At 34.4% G+C, this 27,677-nt stretch overlaps 1 long non-coding RNA gene across 1 annotated transcript in view; it reads right to left on the reverse strand.

Annotated features, from left to right (window-relative positions):
• The window catches only part of LOC145245707 (uncharacterized), an 839,291-nt gene extending 818,988 nt beyond the window's left edge, over nt 1–20,303 (reverse strand). Inside the window, exon 1 of the long non-coding RNA XR_013863020.1 lies at nt 20,169–20,303. This is a non-coding gene — a long non-coding RNA (uncharacterized LOC145245707). The remainder of the gene's footprint in view (nt 1–20,168) is intronic.
• Between the last annotated feature and the right edge of the window lie 7,374 nt (nt 20,304–27,677).

A 27,677-nucleotide genomic window follows, 5' to 3' on the forward strand; every position in this document is an offset into this window, starting at 1 on the left:
TTGACCACTCCGTCTGATAATTCGGGTTCCGGCCTAGTCTGGTTTTATTGCCAGATTTAGACTTGACAAATAAGCGTTATGTTTATAAACGTATTTTATCTAAAGTATTCGAACTACCATGGCTCTAATCTTTATTTTCAACATTTTGATCTATATTTTAGAACTAGCAAGGCTACCCGGCGTTCCCCGGGGCCGTATAAAATTATAAACGTTAAAAATGTAGCATACATTAAAAGAGGCATAATATTAAATTTATGTACATTAAAACATACATAAAAAATGTAACATACTAAGCCATCAAAATATGTAACTTGCATTAAAATATTTGCATACATATATTTAATGTTTTAATGTTTAAATGTTTTAATGCATGTTACATATGTTTTTAATGTAACATTCAAATATTACAAATGTATCTAACATACGTTAAAACATTAAGGCTTCTATATTTATCTCCAGCCGTTTCTGCATCATATTCTCTTCCCTCTTTTCCATTTTCGTCCTTCCTCAATCTTGTTTTATCCTCTGCCCGAGTCATTGCTCTTGCTGAAAAAACAACCCAATTCAGATACTAAAACTATCCCTTTTTAATGTAATATTGTAATCCTCTATTAAGTGTTCAACGCCGAGAAGAACACTATTCTTGATTACGTGTAATTTCTCAGGATGTAGTGCATGATTTAAACTTTGTGGATAAACGTTATGTTTAGAAACACTTTATCTAGATTATTCTGATTACTACTTTAATTACTCTTCGATTTTATCTTTGTTTTGACATTTATCTTAGAATAGAGGACTTTACAATTTATTAGTTATTAAAATGTGGCCCGTCATCAACCTTGCCTTAGCTTGAAATCAGGGAAATTTGCATTTAAAAAGCAAATTAAGTAAACTAGGAACCTCTCCAAAATATAGACGGTGTTCTATTTTAGATAATATTTTAAAGCAAAATTTAATTAAAACGGTAAAGTTTATTTAATCAATTGTTTGAAGGTATAGTTATAAAGCCGTCATTCCATGTTTAGAATGAGTTTTTAAATAACGTTATTCTTGTAGCACTTGTCATATTCTGTTAAAGTAATGTAAAATGTTCTATTAAAAATTAAGTTCAAAATAATACTCTTGTTCCTTATATTTCCATTTTCCTCCATAACTACCAGTTAATTATATTACTAACTTCTGTCTTTTGTTTATAATGGAATATACTCTACTTCATATTTCTTTTCTGTATTACATCGACTGTTACCGTGGCTACCGAGACTAAAGAAGGCCGATGCACACGACAGTGTGACATCAGATTCACTTGTAGGTATATGATCTATTCTAGGCTATCAGCAGCAGTTTCATCTAGTTTTCAGTTTGCTGTCTAACACGGTGTGTTCTTGCGTTGCTACAAATTGCCGGGGAAATTATCCAAAAGGCCCCAAAGTACATATTTTCTTATCCTAAACTTTCTCAATTTGGACACGTGCCATTAGAAGGGAAAATTTTATTCCAAGCAAATATAGTAAAGTAAGTGATGTTATTTGTTAATTAAACGTGTATTGAATTAGAATTGTATTAAAGTACTTTCATAACGTTTGATAACATTTATGATAAATTAAAGAAACAATATTATTTATTGCTAATACAGCAAATATGTTGATATCTTTAACTTTATTTTCTTATAAGGCTTTTTATCAGGAAGGTTGAACATTTTTGTTTTAGGTTTTAAAATTATAAACAAATAATTTTTACACGAGAATTGCCAAATTTTTAATAAATAAAACCTTCCATTGAGTAAGTCCAAATATTTGAAAGTTCTATTTTTTTTTCTAAAGTCGGTTTGAAAATTATTAACCTAGTGGGTATTAATGAAATTAGCCGTGAATGAGTGTTATATTAAAATTGATTGTTTCTTTTAGGAATTATAAACATAATTCTCACATGGGAATATTTGTCAAAAGTATTTTTTTAAATTTATTTACTTGCCCCCCCCCCACGAGGGCACGGTTAGGCACAAGGTCGGTTTTTAATGTGGGAAAATTTAGCTCCCAAAAAGGGGCACTCTGGATAGGAACAAAAAAGAATTGTCTCGGTCATGAAGGATTTCTCCACTGACCGAACGAATAAACAGAACAAATAAAGTGTAGCATCAGAACAGATATTACACTGATTATTATTGTAAATATTTGTTTACTATCTTAGATTTTAGCAATAGTTTACATTATCGTATGAATGTTTTGTGTTTTTAGATATGTGAACATCATTTTCGGCCTGAGGATGTAATAAAGAAGTCAATATTCGATGATAAAACGTGAAATAAACACGCAAGATGAGAACATTATTCCTAATAATCTCTAAAGTTAAAAAAAAAAAAAACATTCAACCCATGTGATTTTTCTCTAAATTTAATATTTCTGCACTAGTAACTTTTGTTTGTATTTAAATTTTGTTTTATTTCAAAATTGTATTTTATCGTTTGTTTTTATTCTTAAAATTATTTATCGATGGTTTTCACTTTTAAAATTATTCATTGTTGGTGTGTAATGTTTTTTTTTATTCTTTGTTTTTGACTTCATAATTCAGTTCTATCAGTATTTGTATATTGCTTTAAAATTATTTAATTTTACATAGATAATATTTATATTTTATATTGAATAAAGTTCAGTTTCAGTATTAATCGAACTGTTTTTTTTTAATGTTTTATTGCTCTTTTTCAAACGACCCTCATAGTACTGACAAATCTTACCTACGTTGTCTGCATGCATTTTTCAGTTAACGGGCCTTACTCTCGGTGGCCATGCTGTTACACTAAAATTCAGAAAGGGTGGTGGACGTAAGATTGTAAGATGCCATAGAGAATATATGCCATGTGTGGACACGTAAAATGAGAGAAAGGAAGCTATAGAAAGTATTAGATTAGACACTTGGTCAGTTAATTGCTAATAATAGCTAATTAGAACAATTAAAATGGAGCATAGCTCAGTTCTAAAACAAGGAATATTTTAGCATGTACTTGTGATTAAAACGAGAAAAAACCTTGGGAAACAAATTTTGCTGTTGTAGATTTGTAGATAACAAAACAGAAATTTCATTGTGCTTTCTATGCCAATTCGTATAAATTACTGTGAATTATCATTGAAACACGGTATGATTAAGTGGCGGTTTTAGTCATTTCGACCAAATTTTAAACAATTATGATAGTTTATAGGTCACCTCAGCTATATTGCGGGTAAAAAAAAAATTAATTTTGGTTCAGTAAAATAAAAGTTATGCATTTAGTGCTGTTCAAAATCGTATAAATTCACAAGGTGAACGACGTTTTTTATGACTGGATTCCATAGCGACCACCTCGCTGCAGCGACTAGTGTTGCTACTAATTCACTGCCGTCGCTATTGTAATTCTAGATTAATTGTGTACCAGGAAAACATAAGAAAAATCAGTCTTCCTCCTAAAAATTAGTTATTATCAGATAAATAGTCTTTAAATAAAACTAATATTTAAAATTATCGTAGTTTAATTATTTTTAAACATTTTTTCCCAAGCATGAGAATAATTATTAGCTAAATACTAAGATGTGGTTATACTCTTATGCCTTTTTCATTGAATAGCAGGGGTACTTCCTGTTTTTTTTTCGTTTGCGATCCTTTTTTTTTTTCATTTTGTCGAGCCAATATTTTAACGTTAATATGTTAGAGTGTAAAAAAAAATTTCTCAGTCGCGAAGGAGTCATCTTCAGGAAAGTTGTGAATCAAAAAATTGTGTTCAGTGAATTTATTGGAAAAATCGATTAAAATCGTTTAAAGCACTTAACGTGCCGATTCCCTAACCGATTGATTGTCGATTTGTTTATGTGAATGAGTAGTGCTTTCATGATTAGGAGGCGCAGCTTCCAACGTATGACGGCTAAAATAGCGGGGTTTATTAATGTTTCTAAATTCATTTGTGGGTGTCATGTGCTATAAGGTGTTGGTAGATGGAGCTGTGAGGGATAACAGGCGATATGTAAGCTGGCGAGATACTGGTTATAGGGGAATGTTACCAAAAACATACATGGCATTGCTAGTTTGTAATAAATTATCGTCGGGTTTCTAGTTGTTTATTAGTAAATGAGCTGTTTAATTTTTTTTAATAATACTGAATGTTTTGAATATTATTAAATGAGGGAAGTGTTTTCCTACGATATTTTTATTTTTCGTCGATTTTATAATTAGCGTGCATCTGGTTACAGTAGACTATAGTGGTGTTTATATTGTTATTAGTAGTGGAATTAGTTACAAAATGGAATCGCGGCTAGAGTGGGTTTAATTTGTTGATCGACGATAAATGTATTCATTAAAAAATGTTACAAAATAAGTATAAAATGTGGCACAATGCCGAAAAGAGGCAGTAGGAAAAACAGCATCTGACTAACATTAACTTATCTTGTCATACTCACCAAAAATGTCACTCGATGAATAATCGACTTAAACTTCCCAAATCCCAAAATTACGGTCCGGGTATTGACAAGAAAAAATTTGATTTTGTAACTATTTCAAAATTGATTAAGTCGGAATTTGTTTACGTTAGCGACATCAGATTAATTATCAACATTTGGCTAGTCAGACGATCTCATTTGTAATTGCGTGTAGAAGCAATAACGTAGTCAATTGAGTCCCTTTGATGCATTATATAAATTAACTATTTTTTTTAACAAATTCCTAATTTTGTTTCATATATAGGTAATACCTTATTTAATGTGAAATGCATTAAGACAGAGACACGTACAATTAAACACGCATATCGTATGCATTTCTTTACTAATAGACATTGGCTACGTATGTGCGTACATATATTTGCGATTTCTTTAATGCCGAGTATTACGATTAAATTGCAGTAGTTCCTATTAAGCACTGCTTATAAGCACCAAGGTTTCAGTGTATTAACATCTATAATATTACGTCAAAACAATGTATATATATATATATATGCGTGTGTGTGCGTGTGTGTGTGTGTGTGTGTGGTGTAAGATACTATAGTTTCCGGGGAGAGTTGCTTGGTTGAGGAACATCCTGGGAAGGCAACGAACTCCCCGGGTTGCAGACACGATATCAAAACGATAGGCACATGGAATCATCAACGGCTTGATATGTTGTCGACTTTAACCGGTTGACATGGATCGCTTCTCTAGTCTTCATTACGTCGTTACAGGCAGTATTTTCATCGTTATAATTAATAGCAGGGACCACGTACTAAAATTGAACTATTGTACAAAAATAGTGATCAAATGCATTTTTATAAAATGCAATTTATTTAACGGTTATAACTGACGGAGCATATTTTTCTAAAAGACCAGTTGTAACGAGATGCATGCAGCTAAACTGTCGCACTCAGAATACAAGTATCAACTGTTGAAAACGATGCAATCATATTCAATTCTCTCTTCATTGACAAAGGGGGTGAAAGAGAAATAGAGAAAGAGAGGGAAGGAGATAAAATGAGCGAGAGATTCATACATAATGTGTGAATATTGTTTTGTTTCTGTATGTCTCGATGACGAGTTCTGCGGGTTTGATCTTTCGGTTTCTATGATCTTAAATCGTTTTGACTCAGGTGAATATTTTAAACTGGCATTCTTAGCTCGAGTCACCCCAAATTGATATATTCAAACGATTCTTAAAAATCACAAAGCACCTGCTTAACACATCTGAACCTCACAAGTACAGAAAAGTTAGGCACAAGGTTCATTAATGTAGAAGCCCCCAGCTTCCCCCAAAGGGGCGCACTTCATGCTATTGGCGACAAAAATGGATCATCACATTCAATGCTGCTAAAACTAAGCTTGTTTCCTTCAATAACTACAAGAAACCTTCTCTACCGCCAATAGCAATGACCAAGAACACATTGCCTGAAAGTGCTTTTAAACTCCTCGGCCTAACGTTTACAGGGAATATGAACTGGAATAGATACATTGAGAGCATCGCCAAGGCTGCTGCAAGGAAGGTTGGCTCCCTCTACCGTGCTAGAAAACTACTTACGCCTGAAAGTATCCTGGACGTCTATAAGGCCGCCATTTGCCCATGTATGGAGTACTGTTGTCACATCTGGGCTGGTGCATCTGCTGCTTGTCTCTCGCTCCTGCACAGGGTTCAAAAGAGTCGCCAACCTGATAGGTCCTGAACTGTCATCTAGGCTTCAGCCTCTGTCCCATCGACGAGATGTTGCATCCCTCTGCCTGTTCTACAACTACTTTAATGGTGAATGCTCTGCCGAACTGCAAACACTTGTACCACCTCGACGTAACTACCCCCGACAAACCAGACAAGCTACTAAGTCTCATCCCTTTACAGTAGAGATCCCCAAGGTGCAAGAAAGCCTTCTACTCCAATAGTTTCTTCCCCAGAACTGCAGGTCTTTGGAACTCCCTTCCCGGATTCTACTTTCCCAACTGTACTGATATGCAGAAGTTCAAGTGTAATGTGAACAAACATCTTTCTACTAATCTCCCTTCATAATGCCCCTGCTAATTGAGTCCCTGATAGTAGCCCGCTGCTTCAAAGTGTCACTGTGCCTCGTTTCGGGAGAAAATTGAATTTAAAAAAAAAAGTTAACACTGTATGTTACAGCATTTAAGTGGATACATTTGTTCATTCGTTCAAGGATGCATCTGACAGTTTCATGCGTTATATTTTCTTTCACTATTTAAAGCTCGTATTGTATTACCTTTCACGTTAATTTACAAGTAATTGATCATTGGATGAATTACATAATTGCTAAACATGATTTTTAAATGTTCAATGGAAATTTTATAGGGTGTTTGCAGAGAAGTTAAAGCATATAACTGAACTTGCAATTAAATGGTCTAACAAGGGTTAATAAAAGACTCCAATCTTTTAAAAATGCTTTATAGTAAAATCTACGTAATTATGTTATTGTCCGCATAGTTAGGGATTTCCATTCGATTTAGAATATATCCACGGCGTATTTACATATAATTTTGTAAACCAGATGACGTTTGTTTAAGCCAACTATTAAAACAAAAGGAAAAAATGCAGCAACAATATCGTGATTTTTGCAACAACAAGTACTCAACATGATAATTGTGGACATGTTACCACGAAAACTCGACGTAAAAGATTAGAACATTGAATAGAATCGTATCTAGAATTCAAGGACCGTTAATTTTTAAAGACTTTCATGGATGAAATTCGATAGGTGGATAAATATAAGATAAATATCGTCTTATTGTTATTTGAAAATAAAAATAAAAATATATAAGATGAGTAAAATAAAAATCTTGCGTGTTTTGTATTAGATATTAACAAGAACGCCTCTTGCTTCACTCCAAAAGTAAACATTCCATCAAGAGATCCCGTTAAATAGAATTGTGAGCAATAACGTGGATTTATTCATATTGATCCTCAAAACTGGAAACCTTGTTAATTTTCCTTAGACATTTTTATCCAAATGCATACTGCAGTAGTTGTTCTGATTCCATAATCTATTGTTTTCGGTTAGTGGAAGAAAATATTTACGTCCGAGTCGATTTTTGTTATCCCAATCCAAAGTGGCTCATTATTAGAGTATCCCCCACATTAAAAATAGACTACGTATCTAATTTTGCGCCTACGGGGAGGGAAGTGCATAGGCACTTGCCACTATGTTATTTTAGCAGTTTCAGTAAATTAACCATTAATCCAGAGTGCATTGGAATAAAACATCGGAATTTAACAAGGTACAAAAAAAAATATACAGTTGAAAATGTTGACAAGATCATCACAAAATAAAATACTCTTAAATGCAGAACTGTTCAAATGCATAACTTGTCTAGGTTTAGATTTAACGATCTGTCGTTTATGCACGTGCAATGAAAATCGAACAAAAATAGGGAACAAGGGAAAGTCAACGAAACGGAAGATAAAATTGAAGTTGACAGAGACACAGAGAGACACACAGAGACAGATACAGAGACAGGTCCAAGCGATGCTATACACAGATTTAAAACAAAGTAACCTCAAAAAAATGTTCCTTCCATTTAACAACTCTTCAGACAATAGATATTTTCCTTGAAGGAAATTCGGGTAATGTTAGCTATTCCAATTCCCCTCTTTAAAACCATAATTTAAGACAAACGACGTCCACGCTATTATTCAATAAACCGCTGGTTTCCTTAATCTTATTCTCTCTTAATTAGCTAAAATAACAGACTTCTCCTGCAAGAATCTATTAATTTTTTAAACGAAGATGACAATGGCAGTTGCGATTGGCAACAAAAGATGCCGCACTGTTTGCATTAAATGCCGCTTACCAAACGCGTCTGTTAGCTGACGTGAATAAACAAGGCGAAAATCTTTTGCAATAAATTTTAATGAACCTACATTGTTCATACAAGTCGACGGCGTGCTCTCAAAAATCAGTCGATGATATCACTTGTTTCTCAAGGGCCGATATATTTCTATTCAATTTTTGGTGGTTTTCCTTATGAGGCTTTATCTTCTTTTAAGAAATTAGTGTAAAATGTACGTGGCGAATCCCACATCGCACGTGTTGTAACCTTGCAGGTCGGTAATAATTGAGTGTTTTGGTACAATTCCCTGGTATACTGCTATCACCTTGACAGTTACTTACACAACGTTTCGGTCGATGTAACCTCCGATGTTTTTTTTTAATATATCTTGTTAAACTTGTCCGCAAGGACACGTTAAGAAACGTACTTAACGAAATTAAAATGTAAAATTTTCCGGTTCAATTCTCAGTGCAGGCAACGCGCAAAAGACAATTGCGACTCAACACAACCACCACCCAGGCATTGCTGACAGAACAAGAACATGCTACCCCATGAATTACATTTTAAACGTTCCGTTCGGACTTTTGTGCAGATGCTTGTGTTTGACAATTCCCGGAGTTTCAAAGATTCCTCAGATTTCGACAAAAGATACATTGTGAAAAATCACATACTTTAATCCTGTCACTTCATTGGTTGATTTGTTTAACACATTGCTTTAGAGGTTTTCTCATTGGTTGATTTGAATTTTTAACCTGCATGCGCAGGTATTTAAACTAATATGCCAAATATGCCATGCATGATGGACTCATTTTTAATATGCTTATTAATTTAAGGGCTTTTGCGCCAATATTGTCATTTATCTTTGAGACAATTTAACCTACTTGATTGTTTAAGGTAATATCGTCGTTCTAATCAGCAAATGTTGATTTTGGTTTTACCTCTTCGATGAAATTATCCGCCTTTTCTATTGTAACAGTGTTTAAATGAACCTAAATCCATGGATTAATGATTATCTGAGAAGATTTTTCCTGGCCACTTATAAAGTCTGAACTACTAGACTCGGCTAAGCAGAAAGATGACCCAACATAATTTTGCAATCGAGAAGATTAGACGGCCTGGCTTAATCAACCATGTAAGTGCGCCTTTCGATGTCGTGTCTATTCCTCGCTTTGCCAGAGTTGTAAACTATGCGAGAACAAAATTCCCACAACACCTGAAGGTCGGAGGTTGCATCGCTCGAAATTGTGAAATAAACATTCAAGGTGAGAACATTACTCCAAAGTGTTCAAATACGAATAATCAACTCTCATCTCAAAAATTCAGAAAAGTAATATCCAATCAGCACGGATCCTAATTAATACGAAAATAGAAATGCTAAAACAATACTAAAGATTTAAAAGAATAACTACCTACCTTATATTCCTATGCGGATACTACAATTTTTAGCCAAGACCACCTGACTAAACTTTGAAACTAGCAGTCAGATTCAGAACAAAGAATGTTAAGGAGTACGGCGTAAGCCCGTTTGAGACGATCCACAACAGGTGAAAGCATTAATTATAGACCCAAATCTTAAACGACTTCGCCTCCTTCCTGGAAAGTAGAACATTGTCTAGTGACAAACATCCAAACAATACCTAGATTTATCGAAGAATTTAAGGAGATCAAATCTCGATGAAGAAAGAAATTAGTAAATCTAAAAGATAATACGGTAAGACTTCATGCCTATCATTCACTAATAAGATCAACTGTCAAAAGTAAACTTCAACTAATTTCCTCTAAGTAATCAATAATAAACAAAGGTCTCAATTTGGCCACAAACATCATATTAAATACTTTGATATAATAGCTAAAATAGATGGGGTTGTTTGAATAAGTGAAAGGCACAAAGATGAGCGAAGGCGGAAACCGATTCGAGCACTCGAGAATTCAAAATCTCCGTAACCTAACCTCTCAAAAGTATTGGCTATCAAGTTAATAGGCAGTGATAATATACTACAAGCAGATGAAGGCAATGCTACAGTGTCAATGGATAGGGGGATATATCAAGAAATTGGCAATTCACAAACTTGTGCGTAAAGTAAAAAAAAATCAGACTTTGAAAAGGGAAAAGAAGCTGTCAACGATCCTTGATATGAACAAAAACAATAGTACCTGCAAAATACAGACAACTAGTTCAACATTACATCAAACTATCATACCTATACTGCCTTTCTAAGATTCGGGAAGACAGTATTACATTAAGGTTCATTGTCGGCGTTCGAGGTTCAGCATTCCATCGATTGAGTCAGTTGTTGGTTGGTTGGTTGTTTTACGGCATATCAACCCTTTTCGGGTTATTTAATGCCGAATCCAAAGATTCGTAAGATACTTCTTAATAGAATATATTTGTTGTTTTCACGTCGGTTTCTATTTAACCAATAGTTGGGACCCTAAAAGGTACTACCACTCCGGATCAGCGTGGACCTGGGAGCAATGGTAATTAAAGGGTGGCTCCACACTCCCCAAAGCCCACAAGCTGGGGCCTCACTGGATATAGTTTAAGGTCATATCCAGGACCCCCATTGAGGGACTTTTACCCTCTGCAGGGGGCAGTCGGCGTATTCTAATGCCCCACCGACAGGACCTGAGCCAGTTGTAGATAGGATCACCGTAATAGGCAAATCACCATAATAGGTCCAAAATTTAGTTCACTACACGGAAATAAACAATACCCTATTTATTCCAACCATATGGTGAGTCTAGATAAAGTCAGTCTGTTTAGCTAAGTGCTCAGTCGTGAGGTTGATTATGGTACGGGATAAACAGACTTCAGGTAATTCTCCGAAGGAATGCAATTGCATCCTAATTGGAAATATAATGGAGGTGTTGATCTGTAAAAACTGCATACTTCATGATGTGATCTGATATACATATATATCTACAAAAAAGCCTTATGATTGGATCATCATTGTCTCCAACACTGGCCAATATTTTATGGAAATAACGTTTGGATCAACACCATTAAAGCCAATAATGAAGCTGCGATACGTAGATGGCACATTCACACTCTGGCCTCAGTAGGAAGATATCTAAGCATTACTGAACCATGTAAATTCAATCGGTCTATCTAGACATGTATATAAATGGGTCGGCCATTGCTTATAACAAAAGCGATATGTAGTCAAGACAATACATATCAAGGAGATGGACAGTTTAAAATAAACTTTACTGTTAGTCGGAAAAATTCATGAATATGTAACCATAGCCCATAATTTCTCGCTTTATAGTGAAAAATATTTCCTGAAAGTCCTCTAGATTGAACTACGATGACGTGTTCAACTTCCAGTATCCAACCGTCCTAAGTTTAACGCTATGTTTACCCCAACGAGCCTGTGATCTATTATAAACTAAACTTCGACAATCTAAAAACTCCATGTCGACTTACTAAAGTACCGATCGATGTAACTCGAACGTTGCCCCGAATCGAAGCCGAATCTATCTACCCCAGTCCATACGTCACAGGATTTTTCCTTTCAGAACTTTTGTCTTTTAAACTGTTTTCTACTTAACGTAAGAAAATAATTAAACTCGATAATACTATAAAATATTAGCCTTTATTCTGCATAAGTATGCGCGTTGCTTTTGCATATTTTTATTTGAATCTAATTATTGTCCATTACTATAAGTAATCGATAATACGTCAATTTTTCTGCGACTATGATTTTTTTTCACTTTGCTCACAGACAGAACAGAATTTTCTGTACATTTTTATTTCATATAAACATGCTTCGCGCGAGGAATTAATCTTTTCAGTAAATGTCTTGTTCTAAATTTCATTGTCAAAATGTTTTCAAATTTAACATTACGGCGTCAACATTAACTTGGTAACAATCTTACGGATGGGTTATCTGAACAATTTCCCTTTATTAATGCAAACAGTAAACTTAAATGTCCATACAAAGACTTCTGTTTAAGCGAAGGTTTTGTTTTTTTTGTTTTTTTTTACAAGAAAAAAAGTAAGAAAAAAAGCGCTTTATTTTACAACAGAGCATTAATATTACCGATTATACTTCCGGTTTGCCGTAGTGTAACAGACTTAGCAAATTAAAGTTATGTCGCTATGCTTTTTTATTTTTCGTAATATGAAGTTTAGCATGCGTAAGTAACCATCTTACATTTTGGTACTTACCCAGAGAAAGTACCGCATTAGGAAGCACTTTAATTCATGTTTTAAGGTATCTTTATTAAATTGTCAGGTGAAAGCACATAATTACAAACCACCCTTCCCTTTGTATGTTAATAGATTTCTAAACATTTTAGCATAGTACTTTCTATTCATAAACACCATTTTTCTACTCAGGCTTTTAATTTATTATTTATACACGTTTTTAAAAATGAAACGCCATGTTTTATTTAATGAATGTGAAATAAAGTTGAAATTTTAGTGGTTATTTTCATTTTATTTCAAGTTCCCGTTCCTGATGAGCGTTTGATCAAACTGAATGCACTAGAAAAGTATTTTTCGATTAATGTTCAATTTTCTAGTTTTAAGATAAGCAAGCGAATTTCTAATGAAATTAGACAGAAATTTAATTTTTTTTTGTAAAATGATATTTAAGATGTGTAACCTTGATATAAGAGACCTGAATATAAGTAAACCAAATATAAGATTTCTCTGGTCCCAAATTAGATCCTGTGTTTATGTATAGTGTAACCCGAATATAAGAATCCTGGAGATTCTTAACCCGGATGTAAGATAGCTGTAGTGACCAGATAAGTCTCTTATACCCGAATGACATTTTTTGTATTACAACTACTAAATTGAATCCAGGGTCAGAAATTGATTTTTTTTACGTTTGGTAACAAAACGATGCAACAATTTTTTCATGCAAACTAGTTTTTGTGAAAAATACTTATAGAATGGTATTTTTCTGACATATTGTAAAAATTTTATTTATAAAGAAAAATTCTAAAAAATATGATACTAAAGCATGCTGAAATAACATTTTAACATGAGGATCCAACTATTCTACACTTTCGCCTAACAGTTTAATCAATGATGCAATAATAGAGTTTAGCTTAAAACTATTCTCTAGAAAATAGCATGGCCAGTGTTCTGCGTAAATACAAACATTTAAAATAAAATATATTCCCGGTTCCTATTCCGAATAATCGTCTTAGACACATTGGTAACAAAACGATACATGTTATGCTAGTATGTTAATACTAACAGGCCGCCCAGTGTTGCCCGGTCGTAGATATTGTTTTAATTAATTTAGATTTATTACAAACAGAAATATCGTAGATATTAAAGGTAACGTTCATTTCCATCTAAAAAATAAAATAAACATAACTGAAACATGTATGCGAGTATTATGTTTTTCCAAACAGTTTACGTATTTTAAATTAAAAATACTCAAGCTAAGATCGAAACCCAAACCTAAAGTTTTGGTGGCAAATACGATAACTTAGGCCAGCTTGATACGAACTTTAAAACGTATTTTCAAACCTTATTCTTAACCTAATCAATGTGTCATGTGATCAATTCACGCACGCACATTCGTCAAATAGTTAACGGACAATTTAATATCCTATTACCCCCACGTACCAATTTTTCATATTTAACTTCTAGACAGCCTTTTTTTCCGGATGCAATCCGATTAAACGATTATCACATGTCTGAATCCACTATCAAATTTAAAGTCTAGATCAAGAATTCGTGAGTATATAGGAAGAGAATTGTCCTCACCCACACACTGTCACTTTTATAGATGTAGAGATTATATGCAAAGTACTATTTATAAAATAAACATAAAGGCTTTATGTAACCTACTTTTAAAAAATAGGTGTTATACACCCGTCAATTTGTGCGTTATGCATGCATGAACGAAAAAGCCTGTACATTTACTGTAAAGGTCCCTAAATTCAGGAAAATTTTTCAAGTCAAGTCTTTTTGCTTCGAACCGCTTGCGTTTGGAATTTCCGTCCTGCTCCTTGTTACATCGACTGCATCAATGTGCAGAAATTTACATGTAATGTAAACACAGCTCGTAACTTAAGATGTATCGTATAAATCTGGTCCATAACCGCGTAGCTCCTTACATCTCAGTAGCTATGATGCCAGACTAGCGGGACCTGTGGAAATTCCACAGGGGAGGGGGAGGCTCATTTATGTAATATATTGATTTTGGCATTCTGTAGATGTTCAGTGTAAATAGAGACGCTCCAATATTACTGCAACTTTCAAATTGCAAAAGTATTTAAGCTAGTATAAACGCCCGACAAAACCCCATCGTAAATAGACTTAAATATATTTAATTCTTGCAGATTTCTTATAGAGTTAATGTTTTATCGATGTGTGTATATTATAAAGTTGCGATTTAAAAAATCGCAATATATATATCCATGACTTGAGTGCATTAGCTTGAACCGAAACCGAAATAAAAACCTATGAAAAAAAATTATATGACTAGTTTCTACGGCCATAATTGAAATCGAAACCAAAACCTGTGAATAATTCTTAATTATATTTATATCTTAGTATTTATTTATAAAAACAAATTACTGAAGTGCCATCAGTTATAATCGAAACAGAAACCTATAAAAATTCTTGATAAAATTATCAATAAAATAGATAATTTAAGTACCATCAGCTAAAATCGACACTGAAACAAACTTAAAGAACATTTGTTAAAATTATTACACGAAATAGAAGTATAACAAACGACCCGGATGTAAGCATTACACAAAGTAACACCCTATCGTATTTATATGCAGATCTGGGATTAATTTAGGTCAAAGATTTATAATTTGTTTAAGGAATGTAATTTTTTTCAAGCATGGATTTATAATTTCTGGTTGCTGAGAAGTTAATGTTAGTAGATAGCACGTTGCCGCATAATGGATTATCTAAAGCTATGAATTTGATAGCTATATGCAAATCTCTTATGGCAGATAAAAGGTTTATGATTTTTGCTCACTTTATTTTTTTTCCAGAAATTCATTTCGTACAAACGGGTGAATGGTTTCGCCTTTGCCAATGCATTTCCGGCGGATCAACGAGTGTTTTCACGGAAGCCGTCCAGGAGATCTGAAGAAATAGCACCTCCGCCGACCCCAGTCAAAATCTAAATAACTGACAAAAATAAAGAGTGGAAATATCTGTTATTCTATCGATGAACAGAAATAAGGATGGTTCAGAGGATATGACCGGAATCGATTAGATCAGAATAGAAAACATAACATGCGAAGGTCATTATAATATATGTGTGTGTGTGTGTGTGTCTTAATTTCCGAAATCCTTTTCATGGTAAACAAAGATCACTTTTATACGAGTGCTGTTCAATAAGTTATGTCACTAACTCATTTCGTTTTGTCGGATCCAGGTAAGATTTTGCATGGACATACATACACACATACATACATACACACACAAGTGTTGGGACGATTAGTCGGAATAGGAATCGAAAAAAAATCGGCCACTTATATATCTTTCGGGTCGGAAGATATGCAAAAATTGAAAATTGAATTTCAACAATGGTCGTTGACAGTGCTCAAAGAGCAAATTGTTTTTTTTTTCTTTATGACAACAGTCATTTTGCTACGATGCGCATACCGTTTCAATCATAAGATCTCATCAGGCAAGAAAAATGAAAGTGCAAAAATTAAAAACTTCCAGGAAGAAAGTTTAAAGGAGAGTATAAGGTTCGAGAAAGTAAGAGGGTTGGGGTAATATAATATAGAGATGGTGTGTGTAAACAATAGGGAGGGAGAAATATGAAAAGGTCTGGAACCTTTTTAATTTTTGCACTTTAATTTTTTTTGCCTGATATCTAATATAATCAGAACGGTTTGCCTATCGTAGCAAGATAGGAATATATATTAGCGGAGGAATTGGGAATCAAAAAAAAATCGGAATTAAGGAATAGGTATCGGAAAATTTTTACCTATTTTCCGATGCCAAAAAACGATTCTTTTCATAGTTTTTATTTGTTTGTTTTTAGATATAACTGAATTTTTCCATCGCTCGTATTGATGAAATACGAAATATTTGATTTTAAACTACTAGTGAAACAAATCTTTGATCATTTCCGTAGGTGTGTTTCTACGTTTTGGAAATTATATGTACATTTACGGATAACAACGATTCTGATTTACAAGTGTTTGGACTATGTCAGGTTTGAAATCGAGCCCTGTGTAGTATCCATTTGGGAAAGGGTTAGAAGCCATACAGCACAGGATATTTGTGATGAAATGTCAGAAACGTATCTATGATGCCCTGCTATATGATCTTGTAACTTTCACCCCCCCCCCTCACACACACGCCACACTTTGCGGTAAACAGGCAATTGTTGTTTCTATATTATTCGAGCGAACGAAATATTGAATTTCACGTAAAACTTACGTACTTGTCATGGTGAAAATACGTATCTAAAAATCATGGAAAGATTAGATAGAAAATGAAAGAAATTGGTGTTTACGAGAGAAATGACACAAAAATAACGTACTTTTGCATTTAACGACGCTCGCTGAAATATTTAGAAACTTATTCAACATGGAGAGGGTTGGTGTTTTGTAAATTTTTAGTATTTTCACCTAACAATTAAATAAAAATGATAACGTAAGACTTAAATTTAACTTTTAAACACTGACAAACAGCGGGGGTCCTTAAATGTAAAAGCTCGAAATAACATCAGAATTTGTAAAAACATTTATTGGATCAAAATATGAAGCACTTATGCATTATATGGGGGAGCTCATTTAGGTTTGTTCAGTTTCATTGAACGACTTAGAGGGAACACAGCTTTTTAACCTTATTCAGTGATAAAGATTATATTTGGTTACAGTTTAACGCCAATTCAGTTTATTAAAATTATGTTTTTCTCTTGCGATTTTTTTCCCGCTAATTTGTTTGAAAAAAAAAAAAAAAAAAAAATCTAATGATGCTTCAATTCAAAAAATGTTTTAAGACTTTGCAGAAAATGTTTAAATGTTTTATAAAAATTATATTTTCTAATGTTTCTGTTAAATTGTCTGAAAAAAATCCAATGTTCCTACGTACTTGCCTCCTCACGAGGGTAGAGTTTGACACAAGGTCGATTTTAGGTGTGGGGAAAGGAACAAAAACGGTCTCAGTCTAGAAAGATTTCTCTTCCACTGACTGAAGACAGAAAAGATGTGCCGTCACAGAACAGATACTATAATTTGCTCCTAGCCAAAAGGCGAAGTAATGTTGCTTTAATTAAAAAATTAAAATATTTTTACAATTATATTTTGAGACATTTTCAAATATTTAAGTGTCGTTTACTTTTTATTTCGTGTTATTCGACCAAGAAGAAATTATGTTTTAAAATTAGACGACAAAACAGTTCAATAACTTTTGGTAAATGTAAAGTTTAAGAATGGTGCGCTATTTTTAACGTTATTTAGAAACTTATTTAACATTGAAGGGGGTGTTTTGTAACTATTTCAAGAAATTGGAGTTATCGTCCCTGACACTGGCGCTGTTAATATAATGCGTAAGTGCTAAAAAATTTTTTAAAAATTCGTTCAAATTCAACGTAGAGGTTAACATTCACTATACTGAGGCAATTTCTTTATTTTTGTTCCTATCCAGAGTGCCGTTTTGGGGAGCTAGATTTTCCCGACGAATAACTGACCCTCATAAAGCAAGTATATAGGAAGAATATTTAACACTTTACAATCAAGGGAAATAACCTAAAATTTTTATCTGAAAAACAAATAAAGAATTCTTTGATCTAAAATAATCCACATTTTACCTCACTTTTTACCCCTTGAAGAAAGCAGAATTTTTCCAGGGTCAAATTTTACATTTCCAAATGAAATAAACATAATTGGGACTTTGAATCATTATTACTTCATGGAGTAAAGTAGGCATGTGTGTGTTTATGTTATTTTATTGATACGCTTACATTTGTTTTGTTTTATGCGTATACGATTGTATTTATAAAAGCGTATGAAATTCGAGTTCACCTCTTAGTAGGAACGTGCCTGGTAAAGATTATCCTTAGTTTATATCACATGCAACATGCAGTGCATTGTGAAGTTCTTATTGTGTCATTTCTGTTCAGAATAACCTCGACATCCGACCGAAAACAATGCAAATCAATTTTGATCCATAAAAAAAAAAAAAAAAAAAAAAAAAAGACTGGGGCATTCTGTCATACGAGCGTACGCTATGCGTCTATATAATATCCGCCGGCAATCTTCGCACCGACAATCATTTTTATATTCATATAAAATACCGGCTGAAGTAGTGAATTACAAAAAAAAAAATCATTTAAAAAAGGTACCATTTTGCAAAGAAAAAAAAAAAAAAAAAAAAAAAAAAAGCAACGTATAAATGGATGTATAAACTATTAAAGAAAAGCACGTCATGTTACGGAAATAAAATAAATGCAGCAGAATGTGACTCATAATTCCGAAATACTTATTTAGCTTCGAAATGCTAAAACTTAAAGGTTCTTTCACCCTATTTTTCCTCTACTTATTGATTTAATGAAATTAAGTTATATGTACAATTTATTTCTCATCTTGGTGCTAGTGTACTTACTGATCCACGCTATTTTTTTAAATCGTATTTTCCAAGTTTAATTAAAGTGTTTTATGTTTTTTTATTCAATTGTAAGGTTAAAGTATAGAATAGGTACAAAACACCCTCCCCTCCCTATGTTAAGAATGGCTTTTTAAATATTTTTTCAGCACGGATCAATAAGTGGACTAGTACTCTCATCTTTCAGTTAATATTTTCATTGACAAGTGCGCTTTGTATAAAGTATATTTCTTTTGCTAGTTTTTTTTATCATATGTATTATAAATATAGGTACTCATGCACTTATTGATCCCTGCTGAAATAACATTTAAGCCATTAACATGGGGAGGGGTTTTGTACCTAGTCTGTACTTTAACCTTACGGTTGAATAAAACAAAACTTTGAACTACGATTTAAAAAAATAGCGCGGATCAGTAAGTGCATTAGCACCATATATATATATATATATATATATATATATATATATATATATATATAGGCGTGTTAAGTGCGATTATTGCAAGTTCTAATACATCACTTTAACTATGAATGTTAAACATCTTCATGTAGACAGTTATTAGTACTTGGTTTTAGAAAAAAAGTCTAACCAATGTCAGCAACAGAATTGATCCGGTCAAATGTGGTACTATGTTTATGCATACGAATTCATAGTTATTTTTGTACACCCAATTTTAAGTGTAAGTTTTGACATTACAATTGGAAATTTTGCCAGTAAAAATCGAAATTCTGAAAATAGTATAGTGTTTTTTGAGAAAAGCATATTCGCTTACAGAGAACCCGATTGAAATGTAAAAGTATTTTAGTTCCTCGAATTTTTCTTTGCATACTATGTTTGCAGGATTCGAATTTAGATTCCCAGTCGGACAGCGACTGCATAAAAATCGAAACTGTCGAATCTAAAGTGCCGATATTGCAGACACAAAGGTTCACCCTTTTAGGTAGAGCTTTAAAATAACATCTAACCGTTTAACGGTCTTTCCATAATTGCGATTAACATGAAAAGGACCCTGCGTAATATATGAACACAAACAACGCTCACATTGCTACAATTATCGCCTTTAAAAAGTAAAGTCATATTCAAAAACTAGAAGTTTAGACACAGGTTAAATCACTTACACCATAATATAACCACTGGCAAATAAAATACAAACTTATGGTGCTTAAAATGTTGCAACTGTTTTTACCTAATTTGTAGAGCGCTGATCCCAGAAATCTCGTTTCATTTTTTTCTATCAGGTCTAGTTTTCCTGCTATGGTATATCCTCGTCTGAAGGAAGCTACAATAAAAACAGGCCAATCCAAGAAACAATATTTTTATGCAGCTTTAAGATACATATTCATGAAATCAAAAAAAAAGTACTTACAATTAAAGTTGTAAAAACGCTAAGCATAGATCATCACCCATAAATTGACGTTTTACTGATATTCTAGAATAGGGGGATCAGGCATTATCGCGCTTGATAGATATAATAGAAAAAAAACCCCATTCTCAGCTCCGACCTGTTCCGTCCGGTTCTCCAGAATTCGACTGCCGGCCTTATATTTCCTCATTCCAGTATCTCGCCTCTTTGATATGCAAATTAATACGCGATCGAATCTGATCATTTGTCGTCTTTTTGTGTCCTATATGTCGGGTTTCGAGTTCCGAGCGTGACATGCCACCTTGGCAGCCTGCCTCTGTAACTGCAGTCATACTACAATTTTCCCTACACTACCCCCGATCTCATGATCACAAACTGGGTAGGGAAATAGTATCCGTCTTTGTCGGATACTCCTTAGTAGAAGTGGGGCTTCTTCGGGATGATTTGCTTCCACTTCTGCCTCGTGCAACTCATCTGACAGTCTTATCGTCATCGCATTTTAACCTCACCAGACGCAACTGGCCCGAAGACGCAACTAGCCGCACGATACTCGGCTAGACCCAACTAGCCCTTACTAATCGGCTAAGCACATCGAATATAATTTTTAAATTTCTCATTTAAAATCGACTTTTGCATACAAGTCGACTGAATCGCACTGTAATTTCTTTTAACAGCGACGACTTTAAAAAAAAAATAGAAGAAAAAAAATTCGACTCTCACCAAAATAACTTTCGTTCAAAAATGACACCTCCTTTTGTTTTTCTTTCCGCCACAATAAGGTTTCCTTTTAAATTCCGCATTGTAAAACGACTTTTTAATGCATACAAGTCGTCTGAATCGCATTTAAGTTCTTTTAACAACGACGACTTTTTCTTCAAAAAGCAAATCCGACTCGAATCCGACTTCCATTAAAATAAATCTTTTGTTTAAAAACACCTTTTTCCTTGTCAGCACAACAGGGTGTCATTTTAAACTCCACATTGAAAAATTAACGTTTTACTGATATACTAGAATAGAGGACTCAGGCATCATCGCGCTTGATAGACCAATAGTAGTCTACAAACATGGTGGCATCCCAACGACAATGATAGCGAAAACCCATGTCGCTGATGTCTTGATGGAAGCGCTTCACTCGTTGGCCGTTCATATCACCTAGATTTTCTGGAAAACGGGCAGGATGGCTGTGTAAACATTGTAATTTGATGTTCATATTTGCACTTAGTTGAAAGAGACTTATGCGTAATATTTCAACAAGCTCTTTGTTGTTATGCACCTTTATTGTCCTAAAAATAATTTCAATACATTTCTAAACGCTGTCGAGGCACTCAATATTGCAGGATTCATAAAATTACAGAAATGTGCGTCATTCATTAAATTTCAATTCTGGGATCAATCAAAAATTCCAGCTTTCACTTTCTTTATGGTTAGTCCTGAAAATGTCATGCAAATATATGTGAAATAGTCGTTTTCCTTCTCAAGAACTTTTACAAACTGTTTCCTGATGCGAAGCTTTACGTGAAGATGAGGAAACATAATTTTGGACAAAGAAAACTCCAGAACATTGAGAAAGCCAGAAATCAGTTCACTGTTCAAGGGTCAGTCTTTTTTATTCAATGCTCTGTTCTTGCCCTGCTATTCCACCGACACAAGAAGCGATTAAATTTTATGTAGCCACATTTTGCAAATCGACACATGATCTATTCGTGTTGTCTGTATGAAATCTTTTTCAGAACAAATTTATTTCTATCATATGTTTCGTTGCAAATCGTTGAATGACCTAGAGGAACTGATCAATAAAAGTTGCAATTGTGAAGAGGAACACAGTTTAAACATCATTTTCAACTGTTTATAAAAATGCGCCAATTTTGAGAATCATACTGTTCGACATCAAGCTGCCGCAACAGGCATGCAATGTCGTTGCAATACACTATGTCGTTTACCTGGGTGAAATTTGGCAAGAATTCAATATGACGTTTTCTATAGAAGGTTATGAGAGATCCAGGCTGAAGTAGATTTTTTTCATTGAGTTTTAAAGCTAAACGTTAAGAAAATTCTTTGTAAAGTTTAGTTCTTCTTAAGTTCTTTAATAAATCCTTATTAAGTTCTCCTTAATAAATCCTTATTAAGTTCTCCTTAAGTTCTTTAATAAATCCTTAGAGTTAGTTCTCCTTAAGAAAAAATATGTGGTACTGAAGAAAGTGAAAAACCGAAAATCTAAAGCTGTGGTTTCACTACTGTCAGTGGACGGAACAGAGTAGTTGCTTTCTTCAGAACCAGGCAATTCCGATTCAGGCAAAACTGGGCCAGGAATTGCATTGCAGTGTGGGATTGGCCCAATTTCAGACTTGGTTTGGATAAACCAACGAATTCATAATCTTCCTATCGATTCCTTTCGTTTTAACTGGACAGAAATAACATTCATATTTTTTCAGTTCACGTCAGACTATTGGTATACCAAAGCGAAGAGACTTTCTATCCTATTTTCTACGCTGTCGAAGATGCTCTACACATTGCTCGCATACAATACGAGATGCCTATGTTTTATCTTGATAACCACGCATCACTGTGAAGTAAGCAAGATTAGTGCACTTCACAAATTGACTGACCCCTTTATTGTTGGATTACAACATATATTCCCGCAAATATAGGTTAAACACGGAGACGGGAGCCTCTATAACCCAAGCAGACCAGCCGGTCCCCTCACTACATATTTTTTACACAGGCATCACCACATTATCAAGGCCAGGAGGCCACTCGAGGATAAGGGTTAAAGAGTTTACAGTAGAAATTGGACAATATAGTAATCGTTTGTAATGGAAATTCGGTAAATTTGTTAACTTATATGGAACGGCTCATCAAGAACTTGTTTACCTTAGACTTGGAGAAAACCATATTGTAGTCAGCCGGAAAGCATGAAAACGGAAGACAATTCCACAGGCGTGCAGTTTTAAGAAACAAGCTTTGTCCATGGAATCTACGTTTAGGTTTAGGCACAGATAAAGAGTGGGGGAATTATTGATAGTGTTTTCCGCTAGACGAGTGTTTCTTGTGAAAGTTTGGCGAGGGGGGACCATAGACTGAAGCTCAGTCGAACACTTTCCATGACAATAACGATGCATCAGAGACAAACTCGCAACATCTCCTCTGTGAGATAGAGGTTGCAGGGAAGATAAAAGGGCATCTCCTACGAGGCTACGAAGTCTATTTTGAACTCTATCAAGGCAGGATACGTCCTTTCTAGCAGCTCCTGCCCAGATCTGGCAACAGTATTCCATCCTTGGACGTACCTGGCTCTTATATAGATAGAGAAATGCATCAGCAGTGAGATATCTACTGGATCGATAGAAAGATCCCACCATTTTTCCAGCGGCCTTGGCAAGAGATTTGATGTGCGTGTTCCAATTAAGATAAGGAGTAACGGTCAAGCCCAGAAGCTTGTCAAAACGAGGCCTCCTGAAGACGAGAGCCATTCATTTCAAATGATGCCAGATGTGGATCAGAACCTTGATGATGTAAAGAGAGAATGTACATGTTTACATATTTATATGTATACGATTCAGTTCTAACAAATTAAGCAGTTTATATGAATGTTCGAACGCAGCAGCCAGGAGAAAGGATAGGTAATGTAGGCTATATTTAGTTTGATGAAGTTTCGTGTGAAATTAACAAAATAAGAAGCACACCTAAAATTCAGATATTTACAAGTTTTTATAAAATTATTAAAACACAAATTAATATTTCTCAAATATCAGTTTATCGGGTTCCTATATACATATATAAGTATAAGAAGGCGCATTCCAAAAATAATGCGTCATATTTTTTTTTATTCCGCACGAATGGATCAGAGGATATTGCCAATTGCAAATTGTTATGATGTCTGAACTTTCGCATTCCTGACTTGAAAGTTTCATCTCTCCGTTGCAAATATTGACAGTGTAAGATTCTAAGAAAGCAACCCATGTCATGGACATGCATATGAAGCAGGGGTGCGTCATTGAACACGGAATTCCTGGGAAAAAATTCATTGCGAATAGTGGTGAATACGTAGAAAAATAAATACTCGAGCAGATGAGGTTGTTCGTTTAAATGGGACTATATCCGTTATCGTAGCGCTTCAGCATTTTTAGCTAAAAACATAGGAGGCTTGAATTTTCGGACGATCATCGTATGACATATTACGCTCCGTGTTCCATGTACAACTGCCGTTCATAACTGGCAAACGTGCATAGAGCTTGGTGGTTATTATGTAGACAAATAAATCTGGAGCACAAAATGCAGTTTGATTTTATTGAATGTCGATCATAAACTTTTCAGTTAAAAATGTACTTTTGCAATCACCCCGTATATCTTCCATGTGTCTATAGTTTTTTCTCGCTTTCACATTGATATTAAAGGTCTACTTTTTCTATTCAAAACTTAATCAAACAAACTTCTTAATATACTCAGTCATCGTTCTGCAAGCGACTTCATGAAGGTTAACTAATTTGCATATTCTTTTGGAAAATTAACCAATTAATAATTCTTTTGGTTTCTTATATGATGATTGATTATATTTCACTTTTTTATTCGATTTTCACCCCAAACAAGGAACAGTGCCACTTTGTTGTGGAAGGGGGCTACTATCGGAGACATAATTTGAGGAACACTATGTTGGGAGTTGAGCAGCAACATTACACTTGAACTTCTTCATGTAAGTACAGTTGATAAAACAGAAACCCGGAAGGGAGTTACAGAGTCTAGGAGAAGAAATTATTAGAGTAGAAGGCTTTCTTACGCCTAGGGATATTTGCTGTGTAGGGGTGGGATTTTGCCGCTTCACGGGTTTGTCGGGGGTATTTACGTCGATGGGGTACAAGTGCTTGTAGTTCGTCAGAGCATTCACCATTAACATACTTGAACAGGCAGAGGGATGCAGCAGTTCGTCGATGGGACCTATCAGGTTGGCGACTCTCTTATGAACCCTGTCCAGGAGCGAGAGACTAGTAGCAGATCCACGAGTCCAAATGTGATAATACTCTATAAATGGGCGAATGGTAGCCTTGCAGTGGTATATAATACATTCAGGCGTAAGTAACTTTTTAGTATGGCACAGAGAGTTTATACATAGTTTCTAGATTTTGCTAAATTGCGTAGAATTTAAGATGAAAACGTTTGAGCACACGGAAATTATATATATATATATATATATATATATATATATATATATATATATATATATATATATATATATATATATAAGAATAATAAAATGAAATATATCTACTGGTGTGCAAATTCAGTGATTTTCGGTTTTACAAGATATTTTTAATAATGTCCTTTTCTTATATATTATCTCTAATATAAATATCACCTGTCTGTTTAAATGTATGTATGTCTGCATAAAACTGTCAACAGGGCGACGGATTTTCATGAGGTCGGTATCGTTCTCAAGCTCAACGCCTCGAACGACAAATATCAAAAAATGAGTTAAAAAATCATTTCCTTTATCCTAAACTGGGCACTTTTCTACAGGGGGGATATATTAAGGCGCAATTATTCCCCTCTGGACCAAAATACCGTATGTTTACACCAACAGATGGCACATCAAAATTTCTGTTTACGTTATTGGCCATTACCTTATATAAGTAAACTCCCTTACAGTCACATTATTCCGTAATATTAAAACATTACATTTATTCCTAGGAGCGCCATCTTTATCATCGCCATAGCGTACAGAAGAAGTACCCAAACTTTTACCTCCTATTTGATAAGACCTCTTACGCCCCCATTTCTACACCGCGTGCATTTATAATTTTTCCTTTACTGGATCTACTCCGTCATTAACTAACTTGCCAATTCATACACATCGCCTACTGTTAACGCTTTAACCTTACACAAATAATGATGTCTCCCTCTTCCCATCCCTCGAAATCTCATTGGTTCAGATCTACATAATCGGTCATTCCGAGATGGAAGAAACATCATTCAAAAACGAACATTCCAGAGATTACAACAAACATGGCTTTCCTGAGTAGAATCATTACATGTTAAATACCCCGATTACAGACTTCGGAATATCGAAAAAAAATTGATTCGTATTTCATTTAAATTATTACCAATACTATATTCGTTAATATCTTACTAACATCACTTAGAAACATATTAGTTGTTTATTGATTATTTGTGTTATTTTACCAAGTAGAAATTGGATATTCGTATTTTCTTTGCTGTTTACATGTATTACATTTACAGTGACAAATAATTTTTATTTATATTTTATTTCAGTAATAAGGTTACAGTGACACATCATTAATAATTATATTTTATTTTAGTAATAAAGATGACGAGACAGTAATTCGTTTTTTAATAAACGTTTATTACGGACGTTTTAGAAATGCATTTCGTCTCATTTCGTTTATATTTTAAATGCTTCACGAACTTTAAATGGCTAAAATTAATTCACGCTATCATTTCACATGTTCAGATGTGGTTTTTTCACTTTACTTCAGTAATAAGGATACCGCGATAGTATTTTTTAAAAATATTATTACGGACGCACACGTTACCGAGTTCTATCAGCATATCCTTCAGCTAACATTCACGTATGTGGAGACTTCAATGTTCACAATGTGGAATGGTTGACCCACTCAAACAAGACCGATGATGAGGGGAGATTCTGTCATGGTTTCTCCATTGCTTATGACCTCACTCAGATTGTTCACGAACCCACCCGTGTGCCCGACAATGACAGCCAGTATGCAAGTCTCCTAGACCTTTTTCTCACAACTTGCCCTGAACTATGTTCAGTTTCCGTTCTGTCTCCTCTTGGATCTTCCGACCACTCAGTTGTATCAATTAAGATAAAAATGAAATGTAATAAGTCCTCAGACGTACCTCTCCATCTGTTGCCAAGGCCGCTGGAAAAATGGTCGGATCCTTCTATCGATCCAGTAGATATCTCACTGCTGAGCAAATTCTCTATCTATATAAGAGCCAGATACGTGCAAGGATTGAATACTGTTGCCACATATGGGCAGGAGCTGCTAGAAAAGACTTGTCCTGCCTTGATAGGGTTCAAAATAGACTTTGTGGCCTAGTGGGAGATGTCCTTTTCTCTTCGCTGCAACCTCTATCTCACAGAAGAGATGTTGCGAGTTTGTCTCTGCTTTATCGTTATTTTCATGGAAAGTTTTCGACTGAGCTTCAATCTATGGTCCCCCCTCGCCAAACTTTCACAAGAAACACTAGACTAGCTGAAAACATTATCAATAATTTTCCCCACTCTTTATCTGTACCTAAACCTAAACATAGATTCAATGATCAAAGCTTCTTTCTTAGAACTGCACGCCTGTGGAATTGTCTTCCGTTTTCCTGCTTTCCAGCTGTCTATAATATGGTTGTCTTCAAGTCCAACGTGAACAAGTTTCTGATGAGCCGTTTCACTTAAGTTAACAAATTTACCGAACTCCCATTACTATCGATTACTATATTGTCCTTTTGACTACTCTACACTCTTTAACCCTTATCCTTGAG

The sequence above is a fragment of the Euprymna scolopes genome, chromosome 23, assembly GCF_053919585.1.
Source record: "Euprymna scolopes isolate OS-2025 chromosome 23, ASM5391958v1, whole genome shotgun sequence".
Taxonomy (NCBI): Eukaryota; Metazoa; Mollusca; class Cephalopoda; order Sepiida; family Sepiolidae; genus Euprymna; species Euprymna scolopes.